General features: G+C 38.1%; 1 pseudogene; it reads right to left on the bottom strand.

The window, feature by feature from the left end:
- Positions 1–2,784: 2,784 nt before the first annotated feature.
- Positions 2,785–14,486, bottom strand: LOC101714917 (N-acetyllactosaminide alpha-1,3-galactosyltransferase-like; annotated as a pseudogene).
- Between the last annotated feature and the right edge of the window lie 389 nt (positions 14,487–14,875).

Here is a 14,875-nt window from a genome sequence, read left to right as displayed (position 1 = left end):
CCTTGGGAAGTTTTCTGCCATCACTTCCGTGAAGAGTTTTTTTATGTCATCTGCACTCTCTCCTCTTTCTTCATTGACTCCGATCAGTCTTATGTTATTCTTCTTTGCATCGTCTAGCAGCTGCTGGATTGATTTCTCGTGGTCCCTTACAATTTTAAAGCAATTTTTCTTTTCCTCCTCACTAATTGCAATCTTATCTTCTATATGTGAAATTGTATCCTCACATTGGTTCATTCTGCTGTGCAGACTTTCGATGGAGTTTTTAATCTCTTGGAAATCTGTTTGTATCTGTTTTATGGATTCCATTTGTTTCCTATGTTGGGATTCCATCATGTTCCTCAGATCCTCTATTTTTTTTATCTGTGTCCTCTCTAGATTTATTAATCATGTCTTGCACCATGCGCAAAATCTTTGCTGTTATCTGAGTAATTATTTCTGATTTCATTTTTCCCAGATCCTCCTTTGTTGCCAGTTCAGAGAGTCCAGGTGGTTGAGTAGCAGAGTGTTCCATCTCCTTTCCCTCTGCGGTTCCTGTAAGTGATCCAGAAGTCTGTTTTTGAGACTTGTTTATGTGTCTTCTCATTTCCACGGGAGAGGGTGCTTCTGGTGCCCACGCGGCTCACCTTCTCTGCCCTAGGAGCTCGGGATGGCAGTGGGGGAGCTTCCTTCCGGGTGCTGGGACCGGCTGAGCTTTTCTGCCCTAGGAGCCTAGGATGGAGGCTGGGAGCTTCCTTCAGAGTTCTTGGAGTTATTTCTATATTTTGAACATCATTGCATTCATTATACTTCATACCAGTGTGGCTCATTCTTTTTCTACTGTTGGGCTGTATTTTATTACATAAATATATCATAATATATTTAATCTGTTTTCTATTGCTAGCCATTTTGGTCATTTACCCTCTTAGTTATTATAAGAAGTGCCAAAGTAAAATGCTTGAACATGCTGAATGAGCACATGTTGAACAACATTGCAGGTTAAATTCCTAGAATGTGATTATCAAAAGCAGTTTGCTTTCACCTGGCAGAGACATCAGTAGACCTCAGATATGTTAACTCAGAGCCCTTGATCATTTGGACATCTTTATCATTGTTGACATCATGCCAATTGGATCATTTGAGGAGAAAATGGCAAGAATCCCAGATGTCATGCCAATGCAAATGTATTTCAAGAGATGGAAAAAAGGCCCCACAAAATCTCGGGGGCCTGACATATAAATTACATTTTGAGAAGCGTGTGAGCATATCCGTGTAGACCAGATCTAGTACCTTTCACCACTTTTTACTAAATCAGAAGTGCCATGCTCAGTGGGACTCTGGATATTGGAGGCAACATATACTGCATTTGGGTATGCCACTCTGACAATTTATTGAGCAACTTGTACTCTGGTCAATTTTAAGTAAGGCCTAGAACAATAGAAAGCTCTATGGAAGGTCCAGTCTGTGGAGAAAAGTCTACGTCACCTTGCATATTTAAATGACAAATACAGATACTGGATAGAACATCTTGCATGGCTAAGGTAGACAATGAATACCTGATTTATGGGAAATTTAGTGGAGCTATGACCTGCCCTACCATCATGAACTTACAACTCTCTGGTTCAACAAAATAAAGCGTGGACTGTGTATCCACAATCCATTGAAATGGAAATAGCTTATATAAGTTTGGACTCGACATTGGAAAATTGATGACAAGAAAGTTGAAGTCCTTTATGTGTTTCTGAAGTTTAAAGATATATGTGTCTATAAGCATGTTCACCAAAGAGCAATCTCAGTAGAAGAGGCTATAAATAATTGAGAAAAATGAGATGATCTATTCGGTAAGATCAGCTATCCTCATTCTATGGCCACCAGAGTGCTTGCTCAATGGGACTGTGTAGAAAGGCTTTGGTGACAGGGATGGATTCTGTGCCTGACCTCAATAAGCTAGCCTTCCATTCATCAGTGATGACATAGCTGTCTCCACTGCTGATATCCAACCTGCCAACAGCAAAGGTCACTCTAAATAGCTCCCATGGCATCTTTCTTCTGAGGGGCCATCTGGCTAGTGGTGGCACATTGGTTCTGCTCCATCATAGAAAGAGAAGAAGTCTGTCTCCAAACAACTATTGACTTGTCTTCTTTCTGCTCACTCTGGCAGAGCCAGTGTTACACAGACTCTGAATTTGGTTTTATAAATGCACATAAAAATGGATATGTTCTCAAAGGGAGAATAAAGGGCAACTTTCAAATTTCTCTCTATATATTTTTATTTTCATTAGTTTTTATTTAAAAAACAATTGTAGTTTTAAAGCATAAAGCAGTTCTTTTTGAATGACTCAGTTTTCTAAATAACAGCCCATCTAGTGGCAGCTTTAACATCTTCAAAGTTTTACCTATAGGCCATATTTATACTGTTGCAGAAATCTTCCTTTCCTCATACCTACAGACAACCCCTTTCCTTAAGTAACATGAGGAATTTAAATCTCTTTGGATCAATTAAAATATGTTAAGCTTCATTTGTGTCTTGTATAGTCTATTCTATTCTGATATAATCTAACAAATAATATTTCCTCAACATTTATACAAGGTGTAAAATTACTGCATCTCCATCTAATTTTAGTAAACTCATTCTTCAACTACTTATATCTCAAGTTATATGATTCAAAATTAATGTGATGAAAAGCATGACTTTACTGTATTGGTGGGCTTGTAATGTTGATAGTAATCTTTTTTGTTAAGTGCCAATTTTCTAAAGAATAAGGCAAAATGATGCTCTGAAATTTAGAAATACAAAGAACTATAAAATTATTGCTTTCCTCTAAGAAGTTCATAATTCTTAAAATTCCAAGAAAGTCTGACACTTTTAATGTAAGGAGGCCTTCTGAGAAGGTAATCCCAGCAGTATTCTGGTGATAAGATTTTAGTGGGTTTATGAAGAAAGAAGTACTTGTTTAAGTGGCTTTCATCATGCCACACCGCTTCAGTGTTATTTTTGTTGTTATTCATGATTCCTTTGGTGCACCCCCTGACAATATTGAGAACTTGGATGGGAGTACCACCAAAAACAGCAGCATGATAATAAAAGTCTCCCTGACCCATGGATATATAAGCTTCTGATGACTCATTTCTCTCATAAGGAAACACGTCAGGAGTTTCCTGATACCAAACACTATGTAACTGAGCTACTGACTCTCCTAGGCTTTCCACACCATATCTGCCTCTGAAGACTTGGTCCACATCCATGCTGAAAAGGAAGTCAACTTCATACTGGATGTGATCCACAATGTGTTCTCTGAAGGTTTTCATGTGCATCATCCTGACATCTTACCATCTCTTCTCTTGTTTAATTTGAAAACTTTGAATGTACCATGGCGATTCAGAGATATCCAGGGTATTCTAGAGAAGTTGTCTGTCATGATGTAAATGATAACTTTCTGGTCAGTCATAAAAAACTTATCAGCAGATAGTAAAAATCTTCACAAATAGTACTGAAGATATCTGCGAAGTAAGAAAGAAGTGATTAGTTTATCTTTTTATATTTTAGTTTTTTTAATTAAAAAAAAATTTTTTTTGATGCTGAGGATTCAGCCTAGACCCTCATGCATGCTAGGCAAGCACTCTACCACTGGCCTAAAGCCGAATCCCTGGCCTTACCTTTTAATGGAACTATCTAAATCACATAGATTATAGCTTATCCAGCAATGCTACTAAGCAATCAAATGTACAATATGCTTTTTGAGTAGTATAGAAAAATAAGGGGAAATTATCTATCTCTCCTCTCTCCCATGGAGTTCTGCAACATCACAGAATACAAGAGGAATTCCTCCTGAGAAGGACCTCTGCAAACTGAACAGAGCCAACTGAATAGGAAAGCCAGAGTTTTCAGGGATAGCAGAATAATGGCAACTTGCTTCAGGGATTGCAGGTAGAAAAGGTCCTGTGTCTCTGAAAGAATAGCTATAGCTGCCTGTAGCTTGCTTTATAAGTAGTCAGTTATACACATCAGAAGTAGTACAGTCAGCCCTCTACTATCTGGATCCTTTTTCTAATTTTGCCTTGTGGCCCTTACTATATGCTACCAGGGTAAGTGGGAAACAAGACTTCCTCATTTCTGGTCTCACAAGCCAATTAAAGATCCTCAGAGTGATCAAAAGTCTCAGGCCAAAGAAAAAACAGTCTCAGGCCAAAGAAAAAACAGTCTCAGGTCAATTCAAAGAGAAAAGTTAATTATGTGGCTCAGCTTCCAATAATGATGTTGCAACCTTTAGAAATAAGTTCTGGATCTAAATTTTAAGAAATGTAACAGACCACAGGTCAAGAGAAACCCTTCTAGTTCAGCACATCTGAAATTACTAGGTGAGTTATGAAAAATATCACTTAAACTACTACTGCGTTGGATGCTAGCACTCAAATCCAAAGAAGCCCAACATCCACATCTCTTTTACGATTGGTGTTTTTGTGTGATATTTCAGGAATCTTTGCCTCTTAAGCTAATGAAAATATTCTCCTACATTTTCTTTTAGTAGATCTATTGATTTGTTTTTTACATTTTTCTATTATCCGTTTGAATTGATTTTTGTGTATAAGTGGTATAGAGGAAATTGAATTTTTTCAATTAAATAAAACCTTCTACTTTGGAATATTATTACATGCACAGAAAGGTTACAAATATATGATATAGGGTTCCGATATAGACTTTATCCAGCTTTCCCTAACATTAATATTATATATAACCACTGTACTGATCTGGGTGTAATGGTACACACCTGGAATCCCAGCACTCTAGGCTGAGGCAAGAAGGTTACCATGAATTTGAGGCCAGCCTGGGCCACATAGTGAGTTCAAGTCCAGCTTTAACTACATAGCGAGATTCTGACTCAAAAAAAAAAAAATTGTGCAAAGGATGATCAAAAATATAGTGAATGTTAAAATTTTTAAATATATTACAGTCAGAATTTTGATTTTATTTGCTCTATTTTTAAAAACTATTTCATTTATGAAACGATTGCAATAATATGAAGTTTGATAAAAAATACACTGTGTCTAAATTTTAAAAATTATTTCAGTAAAAGACACATTTCCAGGGCCAGGAATTTAGCTCAATGGTTTCGCCACCTGCTGCTCAAGCGCAAGGACCGGAGTTCAATCCCTGGTACCAAAAAAAAAAAAAAGACACACATTTCCATTAATCCCCCACAAAATACTCCTTCTGGCTTTGACTCTCTTATTCCATCATGCTTGTCACTTTCTGAAGCGGTTCTGGAAGTCATTTTTCATGTCTTCAGTTGCACCATCATGGCTGCCTCATTGTTAATTCAAAATGATCACCTTTTATGGTCACTTTGACTTTGGGAAAGAACCAGAAGGTGCATGGTGCCAGATCTGGTAAATGAGGTGGATGAGGACACACTGTAATGTTTTTATGAGTCTGCCTTTCCATTAGATGGCACTTGGCGACAGCATTCATTTTATTTATTTATTTATTTATTTATTTATTTATTTATTTATTTTTTGGTACTGGGGATCGAACTGGGGTCCTTGCTCTTGCAAGGCAGGCCGCGTTCTATTTTTATCATACCTCATGAAGACACTCATGAAAGAGGACTGCCAGAATTGCTTCAGAAATGGCAAGAATGATGGGATAAGTGTATTTGAAGTGAGGGGAGTGCTTTGAAGGAGATTAAAGACAAAGTGTCTTTTGCTGTAATAAGTTTTTAAAATTTAATAATTTAATATTTTATATATATATATATATATATGTACCGGGGATCGAACTCGGGACCTTGCCCTTTCGAGACAAGGTGGCAGAACCACTGAGCTAAGTCCCCGGCCTTTCACTGTATATTTTGACAGCCCCTTGTGTTTATTGGTTCATTTTTCCTGCTTGCTTTTGGTTTAGTTTGCTTTTCTTTGTCTAGTTACTTAAAGCAGAAGGGTCACTTATTCCATTCAATTTTTTTTCTTTTTTTTTCTTATTAAATTCTTTTATTGGTACATTGTAGGTATACAACACAATTACATTTCTCATTGGGAATTGTACCTTTACATAATGCATCTTGGCTCTTATTTTTTCACCATTCCTAGCCCTCCCTTCATGCCCTCCATCCTTCCCTATTTACAAAGACTTTATTTCCATTTTTTCCATTTCTCAGCATTTTTCCTTTCCCTTCTTTCCTTTCCCCTGCCCCTCCCACTACCCCTACCCCTTTGGACCTTTTCTTCCTATTTTAAATTATCTATTATTCATTCTAATCATTGGTACATTTTAGGTATACAGTATAATGACATTCATCATTGGAAATTTGCACCTTTACATAATCTCTCTTGGTTCTTATTTTTCACCCTTGCCCAGCCCTCCCTTCATCCCCTCCATTCCTCCCTATTTACAAAGATTTTGTACCTATTTTTCCATTTTCTCATATTAATCCCATATTTTTCTGTCCTTTCCCCTAGCCCTCCCACTTCCTTCCCCTTTGCCCCTTTTCTTCCTATTTCACATTACCTATTATACATTTAGTCCTTATTTACACTTTCAGTTTCTCACACCAGAGAAACTATTTGGTATTTATTCATGTGTGTCCTATTTATTTCACTTAGGAGTATCGCCTCAATGTGCATCCACTTAGCTATAAATGTCTCTAATATCTCATTTTTTATGGCTGAGTAGTACTCCATTTTATTAAAAAACCACATTTTCTTTATCCAGTCTCCAGTAGATGGGCATTTGGTCTGTTTCCAAATTTTAGCTATCACAAACTGTGCTGCTATGAACATGGGCCCACATATATCACTGTGGTGTGATTCTTTTAATTCTTTGGGGAAGATCCCCAGCAGTGGAATAGTGGGGTCAAATGGGACTTCCAGTCCTAGTTCTTTGAGGTATCTCCATACTGATTTCCACAGTGGTTGCACCAGTCTACACTCCCACCAGCAGTGGAGCAGGGTTCCTCTTTCCCCACAGCCCTGCCAGCATTGGTTATTGGTTGATTTCATGATAGCAGCTATTCTTTCTGGAGTGAAATGGAATCACAGCGTTGTTTTCATTTGCATCTCTCGAATAACCAGTGATGTTGAACATTTTTTCATGTATTTATTTGCTATTTCTACTTCTTTGTCTGAGAAATGTCTGTTTATTTCAGATGCCCATTTTTGGATTGGGTCTTTAAATTTGGGAGGTCTGATCTTTTAAAATTCTTTATAGATTTGAGATAGTAGACCTTTGTCTGAGGAACAGCAGGTGAAGATTTTTTCCCACATTGTGGGTTGTGTCTTCACACTGTTGGTGGTTTCTCTTGCTGCACAGAAGCTTTTTAATAAGAACAGATCCCACTTGTTGATTGTTTGTGCTAGTTCACGGGCAACTGAAGTTTTGTTCCTAAAATCTTTTCCTACACCGATGTCTTCAAGGGTTCTACCTAACCTCTGTTCCAACTGGTTCAGAGTTTCTATTTGAATATTTGGATCTTTAATCCATTTTGATTTTAGTTTAGTGCATGGTGAGAGATACAGGTCTAGTTTTAATCTTTGGCAAGTTGAAGCCCAATTTTTCCAGCACTATTTATTAAAGAGGCTATCTTTCCTCCAGTGAGGGTGTTTGGCTCCTTTATTGAAGATGACATGGCTGAGTGTGTCTGGCATTGTTTCTGCATCTTCTAATCTGTTCCACTGGTCCTCAGGTCTGTTTCTTTGCCAGTACCATGCTGTTTTTATCACAGTAGCTTTGTAGTAGAGTTGCAGGTTGGGGATTGTGATACTCCCTGCCATGTCTCTGTTACCTAGAATTGCTTTTGCTATTCTGGGTCTCTTCTTGTTCCAAATGAATTTTTGGATTGTTTTCTCGAGGTCTATGAAGTATGCTGCTGGGATCTCAATTGGAATTGCATTAAATCTATATAGCAGTTTTGGAAGTATGGCCATTTTCACTATATTAATCCTTCCTACCCAGGAGCAGGGGATGTCTTTCCATTTTCTGATATCATCTTCAATCTCTCTTTTCAGAGTGCCATAGTTTTCAGAGAAGAGGTCTTTGATTTGTTTTGTTAGGTTGATTCCTAGGTACTTCAGTTTTTTGGATGCTATTGTGAAAGGAATTATTTGCCCTATTTCTCTCTCAGTGAGGCTGTCATTCGTGTAGAGGAAAGCTATTGATTTTTGTGTGTTGACCTTGTAACCAGCTACTTGACTGAATTTGGTTATTAAGTCTAGAAGACTTTTGGTGGAGTTCGTGGGGTCTTCTATATACAGTATCATATCATCTGCAAATAACAGCAAGTTGACTTCTTCATTTCCTATCTTTATTCCTTTTATTTCTTTCTCTTGTCTAATTGCCGTGGCTAATGTTTCCAGAACTATATTGAACAAGAGTGGTGATAGTGGACATCCTTGTCTTGTTCCTGATTTTAGTGTGAAGGATTTCAGTTTTTGATCATTTAGTATGATATTGGCTGTTGGTTTTTCATAGATGGCTTCTATCAGTTTGAGGTAGAGACCATCTATTCCAATTTTTTGTAGGGTTTTTATCATAAATGCATGTTGGATTTTGTCAAATGCTTTTTCTGCATCTATGGAGATAATCATATGGTTTTTGTCCTTGGCTCTCTTGATATAGTGTATTACATTGATTGATTTGCATATATTGAACCATCCCTGCATCCCTGGGATGAATCCCACTTGATCAGGGTGTATGATCTTCTTGATGATCTTCTGCATTCTGTTTGCCAGTATCTTATTAAGGATTTTTGCATCTATGTTCATTAGTGAGATTGGCCTATAGTTCTCTTTTTCAGTTGGGTCTTTTTCTGCTTTGGGGATCAAGGTGATGAATGCTTCCAAGAGAGAATTCAGGAATATTGCTTCCCTTTCAAATTCATTGAAGAGTTTAAACAGTAGTGGCAGCAGTTCCTCTCTAAATGTCTTGTAGAATTCAGCAGTGAAGATATCAGGGCCTGGGGTTTTCTTAGTTGATAAGTTTTTAATTACATTTTCGATTTCACTGGTTGATATTGGGTTGTTCAGAATTTTTAGGTGTTCTTCGTTCAACTTTGGTAATTCATATGTATCTAGGAATCTGTCCATTTCTTCTGTGTTGTCCATCTTATTGGCACATAGGTTCTGGAAGTAAGTACTGATGATCCTCTGGATTTCTGCTGGGTCTGTTGTAAATTCACCCTTTTCATTCCTAATTGCATGGATTTGGATTTGAGCCTTTTCTTTCTTTTTTCTGACAAGGTTGGCTAAAGGTTCGTCAATTTTGTTGATTCTTTCAAAGAACCAACTCTTGGCTTCATTGATTTTTTGTATTGTTCTCTTAGTCTCCATTGCATTGATTTCTCCTCTGATCTTTATAATTTCCTCCCTTGTATGAGCTTTGGGGTTGTCCTGCTCTTCTTTTTCTACAAGCTTGAGGTTCAGCATCAGGTTGTTTAATTGGGCTCGTTCTGTTTTCCTAATATGTGTATTCACTTCTATGAATTTCCCTCATAAGACTGCTTTCATTGTGTCCCATAGATTCTGATATGTTGTATTGTCATTGTCATTTAATTGAAGGAACTGTCTGATTTCTTCTTAAACTTCCTCTGTGACCCATTGGTTATTCAGAAGTGTGTTGTTCAATTTCCATGTGTTTATGAAATTTTTTGAGTTTCTTTTGCTATGGATCTCCAATTTCATCACACTATGGTCTGATAATATACCGGGGATAATTTCAATTCCTTTGCACTTACTTAAACATGTTCTATGTGTGAGTATGTGGTCTATTTTTGAAAATGACCCATGTGCAGCTGAGAAGAATGTGTATTCTGATTTTGTGGGGTGGAAGACTCTGTAAACATCTCTTAAGTTCATTTGTTCAAGAGTTCGATTGAGTTCTAGTATTTCATTACTTATTTTTAGTCTAGTTGATCTATCTATTTGTGACAGTGGGATGTTGAGGTCCCCCACTACAATTGTATTAGTGCGTATATAACTTTCCATGTCTGTTAGTATTTGTTTTATATAGTTGGGTGCACTAGTGTTTGGTGCATAGATTTTTATGATTGCCATGTCTTCCTCTTGGATTGTTCCCTTTACAAGGATGTAGTGTCCTTCTTCATCCCTCTTAATCAGTGTTGGTTTGAAATCTACTTGATCTGCAAAGAGGATAGCTACTCCTGCTTTTTCTCAGGTTCCTGTCTCATGCAGTATTGTTTTCCACCCTTTAACTTTCAGTCTATGAGCTTCCTTTTGAATGAAGTGTGTTTCTTGCATGCAGCATATTGTTGGATTTTGCTTCTTGACCCATTCTGCTAGTCTATTTCTTTTGATTGGTGAATTGAGACCATTAACATTGATGGTTATAAGTGAAACGTATTGACTTGTCATTGCCATGACTTTTTCTTTTTGTTGGGTTCTCCCCATTTACATTTAATTTCTTGTCATGCCAGATGGGTTCATTCTGTTTTGCTTCCTGGGGTTGTGATCCTCATTGTCTTTTCCTAGGGTATTGTCTAAAATTTTTTGGAGTGCTGGTGTGGTATTCATAAAGTTCCTAAGGTGCTCTTTGTCATGAAAGTATCTTATTTCTCCATCCATTTTGAAAGATAATTTTGCAGGGTACATCAATCTGGGTTGGAGGCTGTTTTCTTTCAGGGCTTGGAATATGTCACTCCAAGTTCTTCTTGCCTTGATGGTTTGTGTTGAGAAGTCTGCTGTGATTCTGATGGGCTTTCCTTTGTATGTGATTTGTTTCTTTTCTCTGACTGCTTGTAGAGCTTTGTTCTTCTGTTGAGTTTCTGGAATCTTAACTAGTATATGCCTATAAGTAGATTTTTTTTGATCAAGGCTATTTGGAGTCCTATGTGCCTCACTTATCTATATGTCAAGTTCTTTTCCCCTGCTTGGGAAGTCTTCTGCCATCACTTCTGTGAAGAGTTTTTTTATGTCATCTGCACTCTCTGCTGTTTCTTCATTGACTCCAATCAGTCTTTTGTTATTCTTCTTTGCATCATCTAGCAGCTGCTGGATTGATTTCTCATGTTCCCTTATAATTTTGAAGCAATTTTTCTTTCCTGGTCATTAATTGCAATCTTATCTTCTATATGTGAAATTCTGTCCTCACATTGGCTCATTCTGCTGTGTAGACTTTCAGTGGAGTTTTTCATGTCCTGGAAATCTATTTGCATCTGTTTTATGGATTCCATTTGTTTCTTATGTTGGGATTCCATCATGTTCCTGAGCTCCTCTCTAGATTTATTAATCATGTCTTGCACTAGGTGCACAATTTCTCCTGTTACCTGAGAAATTATTTCTGATTTCATTTTTTCCAGATTCCCTTTTGTTTCCAGTTCAGTGGGTCCAGGTGGTTGAGTATCAGAGGGTTCCATCTCATTTCCCTTTGGGGTTGCTGTAGGTAATCTGGAAGTCTGGTTTTGAGACTTATTTATGTGTTTTCTCATTTTGACTGGGGTGGGGGGCTGTTAGCGCCTGCACGAATTACCTCCTCTGAGCTGGGAGAGGTGGGACAGGGGCCAGGAGCATTGGTAGGGATGGTGACCCAAAAGCCCTTTCCTGTGGGCTGGGAGCAGCGGGAGGGATGGTGGCCGGGAAGCCCCTCCCCCTGGACCAGGAGCAGCGGGATGGTGGCTCAGAAGCCCCTACCTCTGGGCCAGGAGTGGTGGTGGGGATGGTGGCCTGGAAGCCCCCTCCTCTGGGCCAGGAGCAGCGGGACAGAAGGTGGCCCAAAAGCCCTTTCCTCTGGGCTGGGGGCAGAGGGAGGGATGGTGGCTGGGAAGCCCCTTCCTCTAGACCAGGAGCAGGAGGACAGCAGCTCAGAAGCCCCTACCTCTGGGCCGGGAGCAGCTGGACTCAGTACCTTGGTCTGGTGGTCTGGTGCCCTCTGCGTCTTTGTAGTGTGGAACCAGGTGGCTGCCTGTCTGCAGCGGGGTGATTCGGTGTGTTCCGTGCCACTCGGGACCTCGGTAGGGCATGCACAGATCTGCCTGTCTGCACCGGGCTGATTCGGCATGTTCTGCTTGAGTGGGGACCTCGGTAGGGCGTGGGAAGACTTGCCTGTCTGCAGCGGGGTGATTCGGCATCTTCCACGCTACCAGGGTCGCTTATTAATATGTGATTTTATTTATTTTTTGGTACTGGGGATCGAACTCAGGACCTTGCACTTCCAAGCCAGGAGGTGGCACCACTGAGCTAAATCCCTGGCCCTTTAATTTTTTTTTTTTCTTGATGTGATTATCCTATTTTTTTTCCTCCCATTACCTGTGTACCCTTCACCCCCTCCACCCTTTCCTATTTACACAGAGTTTGAGTCCATTTTTTTCTCATAATTTTTTCTTTCTCTTCTTCCCTTTTTTCAATGTAAGCATTTATAGCCCTCTGAGCACTGCTTTTGTTACAAACCATAAATTTTGAAATACTGTGTTTTTATTCATCATCTCAAAGTAGTTTCTGATTTTCCTTGTGATTTCTTCTTTGACCCATTGGTTGTTTAGCAGTGTGTCATTGAATTTCTACTTATTTGTTAATTTTCCAGAGTTTCTTCTGTAATTTATTTATTTATTTAGTACCAAGGATTGAACTCAGGACCTGGCACTTGTGAGGCAGGCGGCGGCACCACTGAGCTAAATCCCTGACCCTTCTGTATTTTATTCTTAATTTCATTCCAATGTGGTCATAGAAAAAACTTAGTTTAATTTTAAAATTTTTATTGCAGCTTTTGTGATTTAGATGTGTTCTACCCTGGAGAATGTTCCATGTGCACTTAAGACAAATGTGTAATTATTGAGTGGACCGTTCTAGATATGCTTTTGATAGCACTACACTGGAGCATTAGAGAAGAGGTTGTGTGAAAGAAAAAGGAGAGTGGCATTGTTAAATCATGATATTATTGAAAAATCTGATGAGCTAGCACAAAGACATGTGCTATGAATTGACTTGTCTCTGCTAAGCAACACTGCCAGTGGGGAAGGGGACACCTCTGAGGTGGCATTATGGTCTATGCCTACTCCTGGCTCACACTACTCTAGACATGGGATCATTAGTTGGTTTTCTCAGGACTCTTCATGCCTTGTAGAAAATATATATATACTGTTTGTGGTTTCTCTTGCTGTGCAGAAGCTTTTTAGTAAGAAGAGATCCCACTTGTTGATTGTTTGTGATAGTTCATGGGCAACTGAGGTTTTGTTCATGAAATCTTTTCCTACAGCAATGTCTTCAAGAGTTCTACCTAACCTCTCTTCCAGCCAGTTTAGTGTTTCTGTTTTAATATTTAGATCTTTAATCCATTTGGATTTTAGTTTAGTGCATGGTGAGAGATATAGGTCTACTTTTAATCTTTGGCAAGTTGAAACCCAATTTTTCCAGCACCATTTATTAAAGAGGCTATCTTCCCTCCAATGAGGGTGTTTGGCTCCTTTGTCGAAGAGGAAGTGGCTGAGTGTGTCTGGCGTTGTTTCTCCATTTTCTAATGTATTTTATTATATTCTAATATATCTTCTAATATAATTTTGATGTTTTCCCTATGTTGGCAAACAATCTTCGAAGTTACATGTTTGATTTGGAATATTTCCTAGTTTCATTAAACTTAAAGCCCTCTTTTTCTTTTTATCTATATTTGTTGTTTTCATAGGGTTTCAGAAGACAGAAAATCAGTGCAATTACTGTGCTCTTCCATCTTTAAATGGAAATAGTTCATAGCAATTTTTTAGGAGTCTTAAAACTGAAAACCTTAGTGATTTTGATTTTCTATTTGATTAGGAATGAAGCAGAAATTGACTTTTGTTTTAAAATTACTGAATGATCTTAGGTATTCTTTTTATTCTTTTACATTATGATTGGTGGTCAGAAAATACAGCATATCAAAATTCTGTAGGTAATTGCAATTACCTTGTTTTGTTATATATTGAATGAGTGCACCTGTGAGGGATCAATGAGCATAGCAAAGCAGTTTTGTCTGAAAACAGTTTAGCTTTGGAGAAAGCTCAGGAGGGAGCAAATTATTAGGTTAATCTAGTATGAAGACAATAAATATGGGTGATAACAGAGGCACAAACTTGTGTTAAAATGATAACAATAGACCCAGAAAATTAGATCAATGCTGGGAGAAGATTGTAAAATCAGATAACAGACAAGAAACTGGAGGGTTGGGATTTTTTTTCTTGAGTGGAACAAGAGGGTGATAATATTTAGAATTATGGCAGGAATTTACCTAGTGAGAATAATTATTAAGTGAAATTATGAAGTACAACCCAAAGTTGCCATTTTCTATAACCAAAAGCCTGAAGGTACAGGATATTTGACATCATTACCTACCTTCCCACAGCAAATACACTCAACCCTATGGTAATATTATGACCTGCATAATATTTTTCCAAGGCTGACTGGTCCTGTCATGCCACACAACTGGAGCTGACCATTCAGTAATACTCAAGTTCCTGTTCATCAATTCCTTTGTATCTCTGTAAGAAAGACACAGAATTTTTAAAATGCATCATATTAAAACACCAGAAGGTATTACTAATGCATAAGGCCTTGTGTTTGATTGTAGCATCTCCTTACATTGAAGCCAATGCCTTGATGACTTAATAAACTTGAGAAGTTGCATATTGGAAATGGCCAGATCATTACAAAGGTAAACTTACAGATTAGCTATTTTGTGCTTCTGAGGTCTTTGAAGCTACATAATTAAAATGTCTCCTAAAATCTAAAGTAACAATTTCTCTAGCCAAAATCTCCTGGTCTTAGGGATTTTTTTTGACACTGATTATTTTCAAAAGCCATGTTTTAAAAAAATAAAATTTTCAGTGTTTAGAATCTGAACAGCTGCCAGTGCTAATTAATTGTGTGGGCTGTCAATATGAACTTGGCCAGAACTACAAAAATAGTCAAATGTTTAGAGCAACCCATG

This window comes from Heterocephalus glaber, unplaced genomic scaffold (genome assembly GCF_053883595.1).
Source record: "Heterocephalus glaber isolate CG9 unplaced genomic scaffold, H.glaber_assembly_v1.0 deba00001479, whole genome shotgun sequence".
NCBI classification, from domain to species: domain Eukaryota; kingdom Metazoa; phylum Chordata; class Mammalia; order Rodentia; family Bathyergidae; genus Heterocephalus; species Heterocephalus glaber.
Note: the sequence above shows the minus strand (reverse complement) of the source record. Positions and strands in the feature narration are given on the sequence as shown.